Below are 21,981 nucleotides of genomic sequence, written 5' to 3'. Positions count from 1 at the left end.
GTTTTGTTAGGTTATCCATCATTCTCGAAGAATTGGCGTTCGTTTCTTAATTGTTAACCAGTTGCCTGCCTGCGTAGATGTTAATAACATTAAAATGTATACGTTTGTGGATCTGTGATAAGAAATTTTGCGTGTTGCAGAATTTACCATTGAGTTCATTTTGTTATTTTTCTTGTTGTGAAAGCTGTCTGTACAGTCAGTGACAGGTTGAGACTAAGATAGCTTTCTGTCTAATGGAATGATACTGTGGAATTGAGTGGTATACTTCCTGTCTGTGTGTTGGCCGATCTTATAGCCTAAAGTGTAGTTGTTGAAGAGAGTAGTTTGACATTTGTACTGAAATAAACAATGCTATTTCTACGTCTAAATTCTCTGTATTATTTGCTACAACTTCATCTTCGTTTCGCTACAACTGGTATCGAAGTTAGCTGTACCAATTATCCCACTCTTGAATAGAATATGGGGAAAAAATTAACAGCCTTTGCATTAAGCTCCTAAATCTTTCCATGCCCTATGTAGCTCTGAACTGTGGCACCACCTCATGGGAAGATGTATGAAATAATGCTGTCCTGCAAATGCAATACTAAGCCATGCCCTCGTGATGACTGGGTGTTGTGTGCTGTCCTTAGGTTAGTTAGGTTTAAGTAGTTCTAAGTTCTAGGGGACTGATGACCATAGATGTTAAGTCCCATAGTGCTCAGAGCCACTAAGCCATGCATAATCATTACTAACTTAAACTGGTGGTAAGAAGAATAAAATACCTTTTAAATCTGCGGCTGCTAATGCTATGCTTAATGGTCCATCTGATTTCGTAGAATGTAAATTGAATTTTCGATGTTAATGATACTTCTTTCACATGGTAATGTTTGATTCACAGTAGCAATTGTTAGGGGACATCGTGGTGTTGTTAATGTTCCTGCTCAAGAGAGTTTTTCTAAACGTGATGTTACTAGTCATCGAACTTATCGTGTTGGGGAACAATCTAATAAGGATTTTGAAAAGACCAGTTATCTATCTCCATCTGCTTTTAACTTGTATACTTGTAATAATGGTAAAATAAAAGTGTTCATGTATGGATTAAAAGTAAATGTAAAAATATGTGGTGATTGTACTGTATATTGTCATAAACAACGTGAGATGCCTGTATGGCAACTGCTGTAGACCGCACTGAGGTCCAGTCACCAGACCACTACGTTCGTCAGGAGAGAGCCGAGCAGGCTACGGTGGTTAGGACCTAGCTACGCTCGACAGCGCCGAAAAACATTATTGGCAATAACCGTTATTAAGCAATAGTACAGGATTGTTTCCCAAAGCGAAGCGCCACAGCTGGGCTGGCAGAGCAGCAGTCTCTTCAGCAGTGAGGCCGGCACGCACTCCACTTGCAGTTTCGCCGGCGCAGCGAAGCCTCAGGTGCCAGCCATTACGTCACCAGCTGGCCCTCAACCCGTAGTCGCCAGTGGCCTCCAGCTCTACGTACCCATCTACATCTACAACTCCATCCATACTCCGCAAGCCACCTGACGGTGTGTGGCGGAGGGTACTTTGAGTACCTCCATCGGTTCTCCCTTCAATTCCAGTCTCGTATTGTTCGTGGAAAGAAAGATTGTCGGTATGCCGCTATGTGGGCTCTAAATCTCTCTGATTTTATCCTCATGGTCTCTTAGCGAGATGTACGTAGGAGGGAGCAATATGCTGCTTCACTCCTAGGTGAAGGCATGTTCTCGAAACTTCAACAAAAGCCCGTACCTAGCTACTGAGCGTCTCTCTTGCAGAGCCTTCCATTCGGGTTTATCTATCATCTCCGTAACGCTTTCGCGATTACCAAATGATCCTGTAACGAAGCGCGCTGCTCTCCGTTGTATCTTCTCTATCAACCGTATCTGGTACGGATCCCACACCGGTGAGCAGTTTTCAAGCAGTGCGCGAACAAGTGTACTGTAACCTACTTCCTTTGTTTTTGGATTGCATTTCCTTAGGATTCTTCCAATGAATCTCATTCTGGCATCTGCTTTACCGACGATTAATTTTATATGCTCATTTCATTTTAAATCACTCCTAATGCGTACTCCCAGATAATTTATGGAATTAACTGCTTCGAGTTGCTGACCTGCTATATTGTAGCTAAATGATAATGGATTTTTCTTTCTGTGTATTCGCAGCACATTACACTTGTCTACATTTTGGTTCAATTGCCATTCCCTGCACCATGCGTCAATACGTTGCAGATCCTCCTGCATTTCAGTACAATTTTCCACTGCTACAACCTCTCGGTATACTACAGCATCATCCGCAAAAAGCCTCAGTGAACTTCCGATGTTATCCACAAGGTCATTTATATATATTGTGAATATCAACGGTCCCACGACACTCCCCTGCTGCACACCTGAAATCACTCTTGCTTCGGAACACTTCTCTCCACTGAGAATGACATGCTGGTCTGATAGTCCATATGCTCTTACTTTGATCATTAAACGACTGTGGGGAATTGTATCAAACGCCTTGCGGAAGTCAAGAAACACCTGGGAACCCGTGTCTTTGGCCCTCTGAGTCTCGTGGACGAATAGCGTGAGCTGGGTTTCACTCGATCGTCTTTTTCGAAACCCATGCTGATTCCTACAGAGTAGATTTCTGGTCTCCAGAAAAGTCATTATACATAATATGTGTCCCAAAATTCTACAACTGATCGACGTTAGAGATATAGGTTTATAGTTCTGCACATCGGTTCGACGTCCCTTCTTGAAAACGAAGTATCTCCAGGTAGTGCAGTCGTTGGAAAACCCATGACGTGTGCAATTTTGGGTTACAGATTCGTGTCCTGGACTATATTGCCCATTTGAAACGTGTACCGAAGGATGTCGTTTCCACAGCAATTGCAACTATCGAGGTTTGGCGTTATCAGTTTGTTATTTACGGAGCATTGTCACCATACCACTGATTCCATTGCTTATAAAAGGAGTAATGACTCAATTTTTAAGGAAAGTGGGTGATACTAACCATTCTCTTTTAATCTTGAATTTACCGCTGGTATGTACTTTCCATGCTACATATATACAGCAATGCTTTTCTAATTTGCAAAGCCTATAGTATTCCAATACAAAAGCCCGAGGTGTTCGACCCAAGATTTTACTACCAAAACGTATGAGAATTATGGAATTATCAAACAAGTAGTGTGAAGCCTCAATGGGAATACTTCGACACAGTATCGCCACTTGTCGGAGTTTAACATACGTAGACAGTCTTTCGCATAGTTAAAGAAACATCATCCATCTGCATTTTTATTCCCTGCAGACTAATACTGTTAGAACATTTAGGCCAGTACTACACTGTTCATTATTATCCGTAAGCAAGTCGCTTGAGATGGGAAATATTCAAAACACAAATGAGTCACAGCTCAGTGGTACTGAGAAAGCATATCCGAAAGAGCCAAGTTGTACACGACAAATAACAGTCCACTAACCTAAAATCAACAATAAAACGACTCCAGGGAAGAGGACTCACTTTCAGAATGAGATATTCACTCAGCAGCGGAGTGTGGGCTGATATGAAACTTCCTGGCAGATTAAAACTGTGTGTCGGACTGAGACTCGAACTCGGGACGTTTGCTTTTCGCGGGCAAGTGCTCTACCAATTGAGCTCATCCTGGAAACAGCCCCCAGGCTGTGGCTAAGCCATGTCTCCGCAATATCATTTCTTTCAGGAGTGCTAGCTCTGCAAGGTTCGCAGGAGAGCTTCCGTTAAGTTTGGAATGTAGGAGACGAGGTACTAAAGCTGTGAGGACGGGGCGTGGGTCGTGCTTGGGTAGCTCAGTTGGTAGAGCACTTGCCCGCGGAAGGCAAAGGTCCCGAGTTCGAGTCTCGGTCCGGCACACAGTTTTAATCTGCCAGGAAGTTTCAGGACTTACTTTGATATATACCATGGAAAACATAGGTTCTGTTGCCACACTGCCTACATACAAACCTTGCATAACGTATTAATTATAATTTGTTTGCTCTGGAAGACTAATAGTGCAACTGTGGAAATTAGTGTTGCCTACATACATACGTCAGAATCCTTTACAGTTGTCACTGGCAGTGGATGAGGAACAGGACGGCATCTAGACAGCCTTTGATACTTCTAGCACTCTCTCCCACTCCAACCTATGCCCCCCCCTCCACCCCCCCCCCTCCCACACACACGACACTCCCTGACGGTTAAACCTGTGAGACGTCGTGGACCTGCAACGTCACGGAACGTGATCCCAGCCCTTTGGAATGTAGTGCGCCCGCTATGTTTGGTCTACAGGGTGGAACCACTGGGGACTGTTAAATCCATTCGATGAAATTTGAACGTGGTCCAAAGCAGAAAAGATGTAAGTAGGCTGTTTATGTGTTTGTATGTTGGTAGCGCTATGTAGCGCTCCGTATTGAATCTGTGATTGCACTGTGCGCACTCTGTAAGAGACACTCTGTGGCTGGTCTGACTTGCAGTTGGAGGTGAACAGCCATCAGTGATGGAAGTTGGGAGTGCGTAGTCAGCAGTGATGGAGGTTAGAGATTGATAATTAGCAGTGTTGGAGGTTTGCAGTAGTAGCGCGAGCGGACGACATGGACGCGTCCGACTTGGAGATTGAATATTATTCATGATTATATAATTTTTGATCTGGATGTCGTGCACGATTATATAATTTTTGAACTGGTTGTAACATTATTAAGGGAAAAAAATATATTGTTTGCTTTGCAACAAAATCTTTTCTTTGCTAACCATATGACTATTAGTGGTTAGAGCCTACAGTAGTTGGAATCTTTTATTTAGCTGGCTGTATTGGCGCTTGCTGTATTGCATTAGTTCGGGTAATGAGGATGTAATGTGTAAGTCACTGTTAGGATTGCCTCTAATTTAGGTCCATTCTTTTGCATTAATTATTTGAAGTCAGGATGTCATTTTTTGAGCAGTCAGATTGCGTTGCGCTAGGATATTGTAGGTCAGTCAATTTCTCTCAGCAATATAAGCAGAAAATTTAAATAAAGAAATTTCATCTTTCCAGTTATTTCAGTCCAAGTAAGTAAAATCATTTTAAGAAGTTTCAAAGAGTGTTTATACTTTTTCAGTTCTTTTTTCTTCGCACCCTCCAGTGACGTGATCATAGGGAGAGGGGGAGTGGGGGCAATGCGTCAACAGAACGGCAAAGGATTCCTCTAAAACAGCTCAGTCCGGCAACACCATAGGTGCCTCCCTGATTTTTGTTGGGCACTTTACGAATGCTCCTATGCAAAGACAGTCAGTCGTTACTTCCTAGGTGTCGACGTGACAGGCATCGACATCCCTCAAATTTCACAAGTGACCAAGAGACGATAGTTCAGCAACAAAGCGCTACTCAGCTCGGAGGTGTCAAAATTGTTGCCTGTCACATTGGCACCTAGGAATCAATGACTGGCTGTCTGCGTACAGGTACATTTTTAAGTGCTCAACAGAGGTGCCTGGTTGGCACCGAGTGTGTTCACCTAACTGCGGGGTGTCGGAGGGACTCTTTGCCGTTTTACTCAAGCATGTGTCAATATCGCGCCCCTCACGTGATGAGAACAATTGAAGAACCAAAACAGGGGGCCTGAAAAAGCATAAACATCCTTTGCTATTTTGGATCACGTTCAGATTTCGCCGATTTTTTTTGAACGGTCCTTAGTGGTTCCACCCAATATAACAGACCAAAAATAGCGGTCGCACTACACTCCAAAGGGGTACCATCACATTTAATGGGATTACAGGTCCACGATGTCCATAGAGGAGGGTTGAATCGTCCTGGGTGCGTCAGCAGTGTCAAAGATTGTTAAGACTGTCTTCCTGTTGCTCATCGCACAGCGGACTGTCGTTTTCGAACATGAAATGTGTATGAATCAATGACAAAGGGAAGGGATAGTCTCACTGACGCACTTTACGCCACCACTTGAGGCTTTTTCGTGTGTATATTGAGCGGCGGTATATATGAAATGTTTTCCTTGATCACCATAAGAAAACCGAGTGTTCAACACTCGGCGTCCCGGTTCTAACCTCCATCGCAGACACGTCAAAAGAAAGGGTGTAATGTGAGTAGAAGGGTTGTGAGGACCTTCCCATCAACTGACGTCCACGGCGACGTTGGGTAGAATTGTGGTGCAATTTGGTGTCAATGTGACAACATTAGTCCACGTCACACGAACTTCTGTGTTTCAATCTTTTTTCCGCGTGTGTCAACACCTCGCTGTTTGAAGCTTCGGCGAGGGTGATAGTGGTGTTGCAGGGTGTTACGATTTTGCACCATTACAGAAGAAGGCTGTAGTCAAATTTCATACCTGTGTCGCAAGGGAGGGCAATTACCAGGTTTCGGAGGCGTCGCCCTTTAACTGTGTTGCGCACTTGAAACTCGTTTTGATCTTATGACGACTTTAAAAGACGGAAAATGACAGTATCACCTACAAATAGTCCAACAGAACTGTTCAAATTGTCTCTTAAATCGTTTATATTGGCTACGAATAGATGGATGATGACACTTCGGATTCTCTAGGTGACTTCCTGTTAACTGCTACGAAATGTGACCTCTGTGACAGGAAATCAAAAATACAATCAAACACCTGAGACGATACCACAGCGACATACGATTTGATTAGAAGGTGCTTCAGAGAAACAGTGTTAAATGGTTTCTGGAAGCTTAGAAATATGAGATTAACTTGAGATTCCATGTTGATAGCGCTGATTACTTCGTGTGAACGAAGAGCCGGTTGTTTTTCATAATAACGTTGTTTTCTGTAATGCTGCACAGCGACGTTACACCATAAAAAATGTTGACAAAAAAATTTAAAATCCATTATTATACCCAGTTTTACGAATGATGATGTTACAAACTTTCAGGGAATCAAGCTCCATCTCTGTCTCGCACAGCGTTCAAACTGGGGGTCCCAACTTTCGAACCCTGATCATGACGTATAATATTCCCACTGAATACTCCCCAATGCCATTAGATAATTTTCTTTGTTGATGACTAGTAATGGTGACCGAAAAATACCAAATCTACGGCACAGTAATAACGAATTCCATTTACCTTCACAAGGTCCACAGGGGGATACATTACCACAGTTGTTCAAAGTGGCGTCCTCCAGTGTCAGTACAGAAAATCACTATTGCACACATTTCTAATATCCCCGGTATATCCTCTTCACTCTCGAGTGGCGTCCCGTACACAAGTCTTTTCGCATGGCCCCACAAGATGAAATCAAGTGGGGTAAGTTCAGATGAAGATGTTGCCTATGCACTTTTCATAGACTGACTGATCTTGGTTCACGATACCCTCAGTCCAAAGTGGAGTGGGGCTCCATCGTGTTGGAACTACATCCGTTGACAAATAACAAGTGGGTGTTCCAGAAACACTGGTATTATGCCTGTCATAAACACTGTGTATCGTGGTGCATTTAAGTGGGGAGGAAAAGAAAAGGAACTGTTACGTATTCGTTGTCTATCCCTGTCCAAAAGTTGACGTAATCTGTGTTGATGGTTTTTCAGAAATAGCGTGAGAACTCTCATCGCAGCAAATACGACTATTGAGATTGCTTAGGATTCCGCCTGTGGTGAAACGGGCTTAATCCATGTAGAGTACTTACGCGGGAAAGTGAGAATTGACTAAGGCGCTGTCATTAGCTGAACACAACATGAGGTCCGAAATCAGCAGGAGACAAAGCATGAACTTTCTGTGGATGGCAGCGGTCTAGCCGCATTTCTCGTAATATTCGCCAAACATTACTCTGTGAAACATTCACTTCAGTGCAGCTAATCGAGTGCTGATTACAGGAACGTCATCTACACGAGCAAACAGCGCATCTTCTAAGTCTGCAGTCCTTGTAGTTCGTCCTCCTCCTCGGTCGTTGTACTGTGGAACCAGCTGCCCTCTTTCACTTAACCGTCGGAACAGTCTTGGAATGAGCCGGACGTTTTCTACACGGATATTTGATCCTGTAGAACCTTTCCATTTGTCTGCTGCTTGTATTTACTTGCTCATACTGGAGAATCACGGTTGAAAGTTCCGTCGTGAACTCCATTTGGTTAGGGTAGGTGGACATGAGTACTTCAAACACTGAATGCAGTCTACTACAGTAGAGACACTGTAAACCAAGGCGGCTCATGTGAGTAGACAGAATACCATTTGCTTTGGATTACTGGAACTGCTGTCACAACTTCTATATGGCCTAGTCTACATTCTTAGCAACAACAGTGTCCGGTACATGTACTCCACTGTCAGAGGTATGAGGACGAGTTTCACTTGTAACTTCCGTCTCGGTCGTTTCCAGACCAGGGTCACTTACGCTAAGTTGATACATGTACCTTTCTCCATCATCCCTGTAAGTTTGTAGCGTCATGTTGTTGTTGTTGTGGTCTTCAGTCCAGAGACTGGTTTGATGCAGCTCTCCATGCTACTCTATCCTGTGCAACCTTCTTCATCTCCCAGTACCTGCTGCAACCTACATCCTTCTGAATCTGCTTAGTGTATTCATCTCTTGGTCTCCCTCTACGATTTTTACTCTCCACGCTGCCCTCCAATACTAAATTGGTGATCCCTTGATGCCTCAGAACATGTCCTACCAACCGATCCCGTCTTCTAGTCAAGTTGTGCCACAAACTCCTCTCCTCCCAATTCTGTTCAATACTTCCTTATTAGTTATGTGATCTACCCATCTAATCTTCAGCATTCTTCTGTAGCACCACACTTCGAAAGCTTCTATTCTCTTCTTGTCCAAACTATTTATCGTCCATGTTTCACTTCCATACATGGCTAAACTCCATACAAATACTTTCAGAAACGACTTCCTGACACTTAAATCTATACTCGATGTTAACAAATTTCTCTTCTTCAGAAACGCTTTCCTTGCCATTGCCGGTCTACATTTTATATCCTCTCTACTTCGACCATCATCAGTTATTTTGCTCCCCAAATAGCAAAACTCCTTTACTACGTTAAGTGTCTCATTTCCTAATCTAATTCCCTCAGCATCACCCGACTTAATTCGACTACATTCCATTATCCTCGTTTTGCTTTTGTTGATGTTCATCTTATATCCTCCTTTCAAGACACTGTCCATTCTGTTCAACTGCTCTTCCAAGTCCTTTGTTGTCTCTGACAGAATTACAATGTCATCGACGAACCTCAAAGTTTTTATTTCTTCTCCATGGATTTTAATACCTGCTCCGAATTTTTCTTTTGTTTCCATTACTGCTTGCTCAGTATACAGATTGAATAACATCGGGGAGAGGCTACAACCCTGTCTCACTCCCTTCCCAACCACTGCTTCCCTTTCGTGCCCCTCGACTCTTATAGCTGTCATCTGGTTTCTGTACATATTGTAAATAGCCTTTCGCTCCCTGTATTTTACCCTTGCCACCTTTAGAATTTGAAAGCGAGTATTCAAGTCAACATTGTCAAAAGCTTTCTCTAAGTCTACAAATGCTAGAAACGTAAGTTTGCCTTTTCTTAATTTTTCTTCTAAGATAAGTCATAAGGTCAGTATTGCCTCACGTGTTCCGACATTTCTACGGAATCCAAACTAATCTTCCCCGAGATCGGCTTCTACCAGTGTTTCCACTCGTCTGTAAAGAATTCGCGTTAGTATTTTGCAGCTGTGACTTATTAAACTGATAGTTCGGTAATTTTCACATCTGTCAACACCTGCTTTTTTTGGGATTGGAATTATTATATTCTTCTTGAAGTCTGAGGATATTTCGCCTGTCTCATACATCTTGCTCACCAGATGTTAGAGTTTTGTCAGGACTGGCTCTCCCAAGGCCCTCAGTAGTTCTAATGGAATGTTGTTTACTCCCGGGGCCTTGTTTCGACTCAGGTCTTTCAATGCTCTGTCAAACTCTTCACGCAGTATTTTATCTCCCATTTCTTCTTCATCTACATCCTCTTCCATTTCCATAATATTGTCCTCAAGAACATCGCCCCTGTATAGATCCTCTATATACTCCTTCCACCTTTCTGCTTTCCCTTCTTTGCTTAGAACTGGGTTTCCATCTGAGTTTTTTATATTCATACAAGTGGTTCTCTTTTCTCCAAAGGTCTCTTTAATTTTTCTGTAGGCAGTATCTATCTTACCCCTAGTGAGATAACCCTCTACATCCTTACATTTGTCCTCTAGCCATCCCTGCTTAGCCATTTTGCCCTTCCTGTGGATCTCATTTTTGAGACGTTTCTATTCCTTTTTGCCCGCTTCATTTACTGCATTTTTATATTTTCTCCTTTCGTCAATTAAATTCAATATTTCTTCTGTTACCCAAGGATTTCTACTAGCCCTCGTCTTCTTACCTACTTGATCCTCTGCTGCCTTCACTACTTCATCCTTCAGAGCTACCCATTCTTCTTCTACTGTATTTCTTTCCCCCATTCCTGTCAATTGTTCCCGCATGCTCTCCCTGAAACTCTGTACAACCTCTGGTTCTTTCAGTTTATCCAGGTCCCATCTCCTTAAATTCCCACCCTTTCGCAGTTTCTTCAGTTCTAATCTACAGTTTCTAACTAATAGATTGTGGTCAGAGTCCACATCTGCCCCTGGAAATGTCTTACAATTTAAAACCTGGTTCCTAAATCTCTGTCTTACCATTATATAATCTATCTAATACCTTCTAGTATAACCAGGATTCTTCCATGTATACAACCTTCTTTTATGATTCTTGAACCAAGTGTTAGCTGCAATTATTCTGTATGTGTAATAATTGGAAACAAATTGCTAAACAATTTGTATATCATGATCAAAATAATTCTGGGTGCTATACTGCATCACTGTATAAAACAGTTTAATTATAAACTGTAAAATCAAGTTTCTACCGTATGTATTGCAGACAATCGGTGTCAATGTGCCATACTTTCAAGTTTCAAAAATATGTCGTATTCACAACTATCGCCTGTAAAAACTACAGCCACCTTTCCTCCGTCAAAACCAGTCTTGCCTTGAAGGGAGGTCGTTGTAATATGGTTGAAACGTTGGTTTTACAGTTTGTAATTAAATTATTTTATACAATGACGCGGTACAATATCCAGAAGAATTTTAATCACCATAACACCGGCCGCAGAAACCTACGTAGTTACAGTGAGTCCAAAAAGTATTCGTCTAGCCGTAATTTTTTTTAAAAACTAAGTAGATGTCACGTGAAAAGAAGGGAACATAAAATGTGAACATCCAGTCATATGCAACGAACCTTGCTAAGTCATTTTTATTGATGGACAAGGGAATAAATACATCCATAGCGATAATAAATTTGACAAAATGGAGACTTTATTCAGGGGCTACTTCAAAAAGTATTCGTCCACTCATATATTTGTAATTTACAATCTGAAAATATGATTTCAATTAATATTTAGTGGGGTTTCCCTTTGGAGCTATTGCTGCTTGTAGTCGTCTGGGCATCGACCAAGTCTGCCGTCAGAGAGGCTGGAATTTTGTCCCATTCGTCTTTTAGTGCTTCTTTTAAGAAATGTCTCTTCTCCTGTTGCTATCTTCGAGTACTTGTCCGTAGGATTAATGTCTGTTATCTGATGAGGGGTGTTAAGTTGTTTTGGGGTATTGTACAGGAGCCACAGCCGTGTATTTAGAGCCGTATGCTTTGGGTCGTTATCTTGTTCAAAAATGTAATTTCCTTGCAGACCCAAATTTTCGGCGCTAGGATTCAGATTGTCCTTTAAAATGTTGATATACATATGGTGATCCATTGTACCTTCTATGAAATGTAATTTTCCAACACCTGCAGCGCTCATACAGCCCCAAACCATCAGGGAGCCACCACTGTGTTTAACCGTTGGCAGTAGATTGCGTGGCAACATCTCCGCATTCTTCTTACGCCACACCATTCGCCTGCCAAACCACCCGAATACGTTATATTTACTCTTATCAGAAAATATTACTCTATTCCAGAAGTCTTCACCGGCCGCGGTGGCCGAGCGTTTCTAGGCGCTTCAGTGCGGAACCGCGAAACTGCTAAGGCCGCAGGTTCGAATCCTGCCTCGGGCATGGATGTGTGATGTCCTTACGTTGGCTAGGTTTAAGTAGTTCTAAGTTCTAGGGGACTGATGATCTCAGATGTTAAGTCCCAGAGTGCTCAGAGCCATTTGAATCATTTTGAACCAGAAGTCTTCCTTTTTGAATCTATGTTCCATCGCAAAACGAACATGTTTCTTTCGATTCTGTTCACTGACCTAGAATTTCTTGCCCGCTACCCGGCCGTGATACCCATACGTTTTGAAGGTATTTCTGATTGTGTTGGGACATACCTTCTTTCCCCTAGACTCTAACTCCCCAGCCAACTTAGGCGCGCTGATTTTAGGTTCCTTCTTCATTTCCCTCATGATAAATCTCACGTCTGCATCAGTCAAAGTGTGAGGGCGTCCGGTACGTGGTTGGTTTCTTAATGATTTTGTTGCGCGAGATCAATCTATTGTCACTGAACCGTCGATCTAGGTCTAACGTCTACTTTAGCAATCTCGTAAGAATCTTTGCACTCATCATGTAAGCGCAGAATAAGTTTCCTTCCGATCAGCGTCGTCTCACTACCCTTCCGGCCCATGGCGCAAATTGCACTGTATCGGCGCCGTTCAGATCCACAACAGGCGATAGAGTGGGGCCGCGTACGGTTGACTCTAGTGTGTGGTTTGGGTCAGCGTTATTGAATAATCACTACGCGCAGAATTTCAGCATATTCAGATGGTGGATGGATACTTTATGAACTAGCTCTTGGATGACATTTTCTATTTTTTAACCTTGCTGTCGATTTGGATGTGTTTCTTTCCTTGCTTTTCAACAAAAATGACTTACCGAGGTACTTCTTACATGACTGGCTCTTTATATTTTGTATACATTTCTTTTCATGTTAGCTGGCCGCGGTGGCCGAGCGGTTCTAGGCGCTTCAGTCCGGAACCGCGCGACTGCTACGGTCGCAGGTTCGAATCGTGCCTCGGGCATGGATGTGTGTGATGTCCTTAGGTTAGTTAGGTTTAAGTAGTTCTAAGTTCTAGGGGACTGATGACCTCAGATGTTAAGTCCCACAGTGCTCAGAGCCATTTTGAACCATTTTTTTTTTTCATGTTACACAGACTTTGTTTTCTAGAAGATATGCAGCTGGACGAATACTTTTTGGACTCACTGCATGAACGTAAATTTGTATGTGCTTGACATTATTCAGATACGGAGGCGATCTAGAATAAAATGAAATACAGAAGTGAAAACTTCAGTCAAGATCACCAACTACAGCTTTATTATCGCGAAATAGGGGAGATAGTGTCACAGACATGATACGTGAATTGGAGTGGCAATCATGAAAACAAAGGCGTTTTTCGTTGCGACGGGATCTTCTCATGAACTTTCAGTCACCAGTTTTCTCCTCCGATTCTGTTGTCACCCACCTACAAAGGGAGAAATGATCGTCACGATAAAATAAAAGAAATCAGAGCTCGCACGGAAAAATTTAAGTGCTCGTTTTTCCCGCGTGCCGTTCGAGAGTGGAACAGTAGAGAGACAGCATGAAGGTGGTTCATTGATCCCTCTGCCAGGCACTTTATTGTGTAATAGCATATTTAGATGTAGATTTTAATGATCGGTTTCGGCCATCATTGGACCGTATGTATGTAACCTTAGTGCGTCTGCATAACCTCCAGTAATGGCAACTTAGATTGCCGAAACTGTCATCAAAATAAAGTTGTATTTAGCCACCTTACTGTTGGAAGTTTTTACTTCTATTTTTGATGGCTAAACCATTACTTTGTCGTTAGGAGTCCGAAGAGGCACAGCTGCCTGTCTCGCTAAGCAGAATATAGTTAGCGTCTCCGTTATTGGAACCATCCCAGGTTTGGATGAGAGGGAATGAGGTAGCGTCCCAAGATACTTGGCCTATGAGTCAACAGCAGCCTTCGGTAGTTGCATCACAAGGACTGACGAAAGCTGACGGGTGAGCCGACGCGCCGTCCGCGCGGAAGCGTCCGCGACTCGGGTCTGTGGGAGGCTGTCGGAGGCTCGCTATTCGTGGCCGGCCGTGGCTAGCTTCTGTTAGCGACAAATCAGTAGCGCCGGGCCGTGTTGACTCTGCGCGGCAGAAATATAGCGTGCGGCCCGCGACCGAGCCCAAACAAACGGCCGGCGTGCAGCGCCGCGCGTCAGCTGAGCGTCAGCTGCAAGTGATGACGCGTGGGCGGCCAGCCTGTCTGTGTACACACGCGGCCGGCCGTCAGCTTCGCTAAGCACGATGGTGAATCAGGAGCCGCCCAGTCGCTCTGCGGCCTCACGTCGCAACGGCCAAAATGTTTGACTCATAGCACTAAGGCCGAAACCAAACGATACATCCGATTACCATAGACAAAAAATAAGATGTTGTAAGTAGGCTGTTTAGATTTTTATGTTGGTAACGCCACGTAGCGCTCTATATGAAAATCACTAACTGTGCTGTGTGCAGTCTGTGGCTGGTTTCCATTGTTGGAGTATATGCTATTGTAGTGTTGGGCAGTTGGCTGTTAACAGCGCGTAGCGTTGCGCAGTTGGAGGTGAGCCGCCAGCAGTGGTGAATGTGGGGAGAGAAATGGCGGAGTTTTGAGAGCGGATGATCTGGATGTGTGTCCATCAGAGACAGTAAAGTAAGACTGGATGCCATGAACTGCTATATATATTACGACTTTTCAACACTATTAAGGTAAATACATTGTTTGTTCACTATCAAAATCCTTCATTTGCTAACTATGCCTGTCAGCAGTTAGTGCCTTCAGTAGTTTGAATCTTCTATTTAGCTGGCAGTAGTGGCGCCCCCTCCCCCCCCCCCCCCCCCCCCCCGTCCCCCAATGAACCATGGACCATGCCGTTGGTGGGGAGGCTTGCGTGCCTCAGCAATACAGATAGCCGTACCGTAGGTGCAACCACAACGGAGGGGTAACTGTTGAGAGGCCAGACAAACGTGTGGTTCCTGAAGAGGGGCAGCAGCCTTTTCAGCAGTTGCAGGGGCAACAATCTGGATGATTGACTGATCTGGCCTTGTAACACTAACCAAAACAGTCTTGCTGTGCTGGTACTGCGAACGGTTGAAAGCAAGGGGAAACTACAGCCGTAATTTTTCCCGAGGGCATGCAGCTTTACTGTATGGTTAACGATGATGGCGTCCTCTTGGGTAAAATATCTCCGGGCGGGGACTACTCAAGAGAACATCATTATCAGGAGAAAGAAAACTGGCATTCTACTGATCGGAGGGTGGAATGTCAGATCCCTTAATCGGGCAGGTAGGTAAGAAAATTTAAAAAGGGAAATGGATAGGTTAAAGTTAGATATAGTGGGAATTAGTGAAGTTCAGTGGCAGAAGGAACAAGACTTTTGATCAGGCGAATACAGGGTTATAAATACGAAGTCAAATAGGGGTAATACAGGAGAAGGTTTAGTAATGAATAAAAAAATAGGAATGCGGGTAAGCTACTACAAACAGCATAGTGAACGCATTATTGCGGCCAAGATAGACACGAAGCCCACGTCTACTACAGTAGTACAAGTTTATATGCCGACTAGCTCTGCAGATGACGAAGAAATTGAAGAAATGTATGACGAAGTAAAAGAAATTATGCAGATAGTGAAGGGAGACGAGAATTTAATAGTCATGGGTGACTGGAATTCGGCAGTAGGAAAAGGGAGTGAAGGAAATCTAGTAGGTGAATATGCATTGGGGGTAGGAAAAGAAAGAGGAAGCCGCCTGGTAGAATTTTGCACAGAGTGTTGTGGACTGGCAAGACAGCCAATCCACAGTGACGGGTAGCCGAAAGGCACGCGTTTAAGCTCACGCAGGCTGGCGTGAGGTCTGGAACTGGACAAGGTAATTAATATAGCCAATAACGTACGTAGCTGCTGGAATACTTAACTTTAATCCACAATTGGTGAACATCGGTCTGACGGTACATGCATCACAAGATAAAAAGCAAATGATAATGGCGCCTTGCTAGGTCGTAGCAAATGACGTAGCCGAAGGCTATACTAACTATCGTCTCGGCAATTGAGAGCGTAATTTGTCAGTGAATCATCGCTAGCAAAGTCGGCTGTACAACTGGGGCGAGTGCTAGGAAGTCTCTCTAGACATGCCGTGTGGCGGCGCTCGGTCTGCAATCACTGACAGTGGCGACAGGCAGGTCCGACGTATACTAACGGACCGCGGCCGATTTAAAGGCTACCACCTAGCAAGTGTGGTGTCTGGCGGTGACACCACATTCCTCCCCCGCAAATCGGCGTACGGTTGTGTTATAAGGCTTCCGGCTGTCGTGGGGAGGACCCCATGTTGACGTATGCGACGAGGTGGGGAGACTAACAACAGGCGAGGCTGTGCCACCCGCACCCTGCCATTCGGTCCGAGGGGAGCTAGGAAACGCCTGAAAACCTAGTCCAGGGTGCACGCCAACATGCGGTGTATGTGCCCGCAGAGAGACAGGAGGGGCCTAAGGGTCGACCTCCACCCCGGGTCGGGGCACCCGACGGGCGAAGACGCCAAGTGGTCCGGAGCGGGCAAGAGTTCCATGTCGGAGGACAGCCGGTCACGGGAAGCGATCGGCGGCGCGTGACCCAGGGAGGCGGCCGTCGGTTGCAGCGACGCGTCCACTGCGGGCGTCGCCGGCGGGAGAACAGGCGGCGGCGCGTCGCCATGGGGAAAAATGGAAGGCAGCGTCGGTAACACCTGGGGACGAGGCGAGCCAGTAGATGGGTCCCGAGGGCGCTGACCTGACGGCTCCGTCGCTGAAAGCAGACGGGGAGCGGCAGAAACCGTGCGACGACAGAGGCGTAGCTGATTGAGATGCCGACGCACCTCACCAGAGGCCCCCAAAACCAGATATATAGCGCGGCCGAGGCAGCGAAGAATGCGCCCTGCGAGCCAACGCCGCGAACCTCGATAGTTGCGGTAGTAGACAACGTCGCCTGGGGCAAAAGCAGGTGTCTGCCGCTGCACAGGAACCTGATGCGGCGGATGTAGCAAAGACATCAAGGTTCGATGAGGGCGACCGTGGAGCAACTCAGCCGGCGAGCGACCATCTCGGGGCTGAGAGCGATACGAGGACAAAAAGAGCAATAACGCGTCCTCCCGAAAATGCGACTCAACTTCAACATCTGGGAGTTGAAAGTTCTGACCAAACGTTCAGCGGCACCGTTTGACTGCGGCGAAAACGGCGCGGACGTCAGATGTTGAATACCATTGGCCTTGCAGAATGACTGAAATTCTGCGGACATGAATTGTGGGCCATTGTCGGAAACAATAGTCTGTGGAAGACCTTCAATGCAAAAGATAGCGGATAACGCTTGGATGGTGGCAGATGACGTCGTGGAAGACATCCGGACAACAAAAGGAAAATTACTGAATGAATCAACCAGAACCAACCACCGAGCATTCCAGAATGGACCAGCAAAATCGATGTGTAAGCGTTGCCAAGGGGAAGTGGCTTTTGGCCATGCAAAGAATTTCCGCGGTGGTGCGGATTATTGTTCGGCACACGCCATGCAAGAAGAGCACATATTTGTAATCGCAGCATCGATTCCGAACCAAGTAAAGTGCTGACGACGAAGCTGTTTCGTTCGCACTATACCCCAATGCCCTTGGTGGAGAAGCCGTACGACAGAGGACTGTAACGAACGTGGGACCACGACCCTGGACTGTTCATTATCAGAACGCAACAGCAAAACACCACGTCGAACAAAAAGTCTCTCCTTGTGAGCAAAAAGTCGGCGAACCAACGGATCCTCGATCCGTCAGTTTGACAAGGGCCATTGTGTAGCAACAAAACGCAGAACGGTAACAAGGACAGGGTCAGCAGCTGTGGCTGTAGCTACACGACGAAAATCAATCGGAAACGATTCGACCACGTCATCGGTATCCGCATCAATGAACATGCAAGCAAGTTCGGAAGAATCGAATGCTCTATCCTCAGCAACAGGCAAACGGGACAACACATCGGCATGTCCGTGCTTAGCAGTGGACCGATACAAGATATCGTAGCGGTAGTGCGAGAGGAAAATAGACAAGCGAATGAATTTCTGCGCTGTACGTGGAGGTACAGGCTTGTTCGGATGAAAAAGCGATGTCAAAGGTTTGTGGTCTGTGATGATGGTAAAGTGACGACCATACAAGAAATCATGAAACTTAGTAACACCAAATACGAGAGCCAAAGCTTCTTTCTCGATCTGTGAATAATTTCTTTGCGCAGAGGAGAGCAATTTGGACGCAAAGGCAATAGGGCGATCGTGCGATCCATCTTTGTGCGCAAGCACAGCACCGATCCCGAAATCCGATGCATCCACCATCAACAAAAGGGGTGTCTGGGAATCGAATGGCGTAAGGCAAGTATTGGAAAGCAACGCCGACTTCAACTGGCGAAAGGCGCGTTCGCATCCCGTCGTCCAGACGAACGGAACACCTTTACGGCGTAAGCGATGAAGCGAAGCTGAAATGGAAGAGGCGTGGCGCACATAGCGATGATAATAATTGATTTTTTCCAGCACACTCTGTAGCTGCTTCAAATTCTGCGGCGAAGGCAAGTCTTTTATGGCACGGAGGTGCTCTGGACTGGGACGTATGCCTTGGGCATTGAGTACATGGCCCAGTTAGGGTAAGTCCCGAGCAAAAAAAACACACATTTGTCCTTCCGCAAGCAAAGACCATTTTGTCGCAAGACCTGAAATAATGTTCTGAGATTGGCTAAATGTTCTTCTTCCGTCTTTCTGGAGATCACAATATCGTCCAGATAGTTTGCTGCAGTAGGGACCGACGCACAAACAGTTTGCAGATATTGCTGAAACAATGCAGTGGCGGATGCACACCCGAATGGCAGTCGTTTGAATCGGTACGAACCAAGATGCATGGTAACCACCAAAACGCGCTGGGAGTCTTTGTCCACCAGTATTTGCAAGTACGCATCTGCTTGGTCCAACTTCGAAAAATATTTACCCGGGCACAGTTCGTCAAAAAGATCTTCCGGGAGGGGTAAAGGAAAAGTTGCAGTCACTAGTTGTGGATTCACTGTTGCCTTGAAGTCCACGCAAAGTCTCAATTTTCCGGAAGGTTTTTGCAAAATTACTAAGGGTGATGCCCAGAGAGAAGCCTGCACACGTTCAATTACACCTTGTGATTCCAAATCGTTTAATGTTCTTGCGACCTCGTCACGCAATGCGTGGGGAACATTGCGCACTCTGGAAAATTTCAATTGCGCGTTTAGTTTCAGTTCCAAATGTGCTTTATAGTTCTTAGCGCAACCAAGGCCCGGTGCAAAAATGTCTGCAAATTCTTCACATAGACGAGTAACACTTGCTGAAGGCACAGTCTGGTTCACTGATAGGACCTGATTGATTATAGACAAGTTAAACAACTGAAACAAATCGAAACCAAACAAGTTCACTGCAGAAGAAGAATGAAGGACGTACAATAACACAAATTTTGTTTGTCCTTTGTATGTTGCAAGAAGGCTGCACGTTCCTAACACAGGGATAGCTTGTCCTGAATAGCTACTTAACGTAACAGCCCGCATCTCGTGGTCGTGCGGTAGCGTTCTCGCTTCCCACGCCCGGGTTCCCGGGTTCGATTCCCGGCAGGGTCAGGGATTTTCTCTGCCTCGTGATGGCTGGGTGTTGTGTGCTGTCTTTAGGTTAGTTAGGTTTAAGTAGTTCTAAGTTCTAGGGGACTTATGACCACAGCAGTTGAGTCCCATAGTGCTCAGAGCCATTTGAACCATTTAACGTAACATTTGCGGCATGCAACGGAGGGGTGCCCAGCTGTTTGTACGTGTCTTGATTGATCAAGGAAACTGCAGTTCCGGTATTGAGCTGGAATGGTATCACGGTGCCATTTAAGTCCAAATCTACAAAAAGTTTATTGTCCTGCTGACGACAAGAGCGACTTTCTCATGCAACGTGAACTGACACTGGTACAGAATCACTTGCGACTTGACGGGATTTCCGACGATGTCGACGCACACTATTTGTGGGACGAACACAGTCACTGTTAGAGAGAGTGGCACTGGGCGGAGTGGAATGAACTACATGAATTTCCATGGGCGAAGGTTCACGAGCCTGAGTATTCTGGGTTCGATTCTGATTCTGGCGTGAAGCAAAGGGCCTGGAATGGTTGTGAGTGTCCGTTCTGAGCTTTTTCTGGCAAACACTTTGAACATGTCCGTTTTTATTACAGAAAAAGCAAATAGCCTGGCGTGACAGGCAATTCTCACGCGAATGTCTAGTAGCACACCGCGGGCATGATGTTAGCACTGCATTTGCTTGCTTGCGCGTCACACGTGGCTGAGGTCTTGGCGGCTTTGGCGCGGCCGGGCGCAAGGACTGTGTACTGTTCCGTAAAGTTTGCCCGGCGGGCCAGTTAATGTGACACACGGCCGGTGAAGTTTCAAATGATTCCTGAGCAAAGTCAAGTGTGTCCTGCCGATCCAATATGTCCATCACTTGTTGAAGGGAGGGATTGACTAGTTTCAAAATCTGTTCCCGTATACGAACATCAGAAATGTTCTGTGAAATTGCATCACGTACCATAGTATCTGAATAAGGGAGTTCACATTCACACTCAGAAGCACAATCCCTAGTAAGGCCTTGCAAGGTTGCAACCCATTCCCGATTAGTTTGACTGGCCGTACATTCTGTACGAAAGAAGGTATACCTTTTTGCAACTACATTGACTGATTTTTTGAAATATGCATCTAATGCAGACAAAATTTCTTCGTAGGACAGAGTTGCTACGTCGCGTCGGGGAAATAATTTCACTATCATGCGGTACGTCTGGACGCCTACGGCGGAAAGGAGAAAAGGCTGCCGCTCATTACCTTAAATTCTGTAGGCGGCGAGATGGAATCCAAATTGGCGTGACCACTCAGTCCAGCTTTCCAGTGCCGCATCAAAAGGACGAAAAGGTGGTGCAACTGGGTGTTGTGGCTGCGGTAGCGGTGAAGCGGCAGCTGCCGCATCGTTTTGCATTGCACGTTGACCCTGGATGAGCTGTCCAAGTGCATCCAGTAAGGCCTGCGTCTGCTGGTTCTGGAAGCGATAAAATTCGGACAGTACATCTGGAGATTGTGGCGAAGCCATGACACAAGTAAAATAGGGCAACAGCAAGACGAACGCAAAATCCTCGTCGTCAACTTTTGTGGACTGGCAAGACAGCCAATCCACAGTGACGGGTAGCCGAAAGGCACGCATTTAAGCTCACACAGGCTGGCGTGAGGTCTGGAACTGGACAAGGTAATTAATATAGCCAATAACGTACGTAGCTGCTGGAATACTTAACTTTAATCCACAACTGGTGAACATTGGTCTGACGGTACATGCATCACAAGATAAAAAGCAAATGATAATGGCGCCTTGCTAGGTCGTAGCATATGACGTAGCTGAAGGCTATACTAACTATCGTCTCGGCAATTGAGAGCGTAATTTGTCAGTGAATCATCGCTAGCAAAGTCGGCTGTACAACTGGGGCGAGTGCTAGGAAGTCTCTCTAGACATGCCGTGTGGCGGCGCTCGGTCTGCAATCACTGAAAGTGGCGACACGCAGGTCCGACGTATACTAACGGACCGCGGCCGATTTAAAGGCTACCACCTAGCAAGTGTGGTGTCTGGCGGTGACACCACACAGAGCACAACTTAATAATAGCTAACACTTGGTTCAAGACTCTTAAAAGAAGGTTGTATACATGGAAGAAACCTGGAGATACTAACAGATTTCAGATAGATTATATAATGGTAAGACTGAGATTTAGGAACCAGGTTTTAAATTGTAGGACATTTCCAGGGGTAGATGTTGACTCCGACCACAATCTATTGGTTATGAACTGTAGATTAAAACTGAAGAAACTGCAAAAAGGTGGGAATTTAAGGAGATGGGATCCGGATAAACTGACTGAACCAGAGGTTTACAGAGTTTCAGGGAGAGCGTAAGGGAACAAATGGTAGGAATGGGGGAAAGAAATATAGTAGAAGAGGAATGGGTAGCTTTGTGGGA

General features: G+C 45.3%; 1 non-coding gene across 1 annotated transcript; it reads left to right on the top strand.

Moving 5' to 3' along the window:
• Window positions 1-3,791: 3,791 nt before the first annotated feature.
• Trnap-cgg (transfer RNA proline (anticodon CGG)) lies at window positions 3,792-3,866 on the top strand. Its single transcript has one exon. It is a non-coding gene; the product is annotated as a tRNA-Pro (tRNA).
• The last annotated feature ends 18,115 nt before the right edge of the window (window positions 3,867-21,981 follow it).

Source organism: Schistocerca serialis, chromosome 8, assembly GCF_023864345.2.
Source record: "Schistocerca serialis cubense isolate TAMUIC-IGC-003099 chromosome 8, iqSchSeri2.2, whole genome shotgun sequence".
NCBI classification, from domain to species: domain Eukaryota; kingdom Metazoa; phylum Arthropoda; class Insecta; order Orthoptera; family Acrididae; genus Schistocerca; species Schistocerca serialis.
Note: the sequence above shows the minus strand (reverse complement) of the source record. Positions and strands in the feature narration are given on the sequence as shown.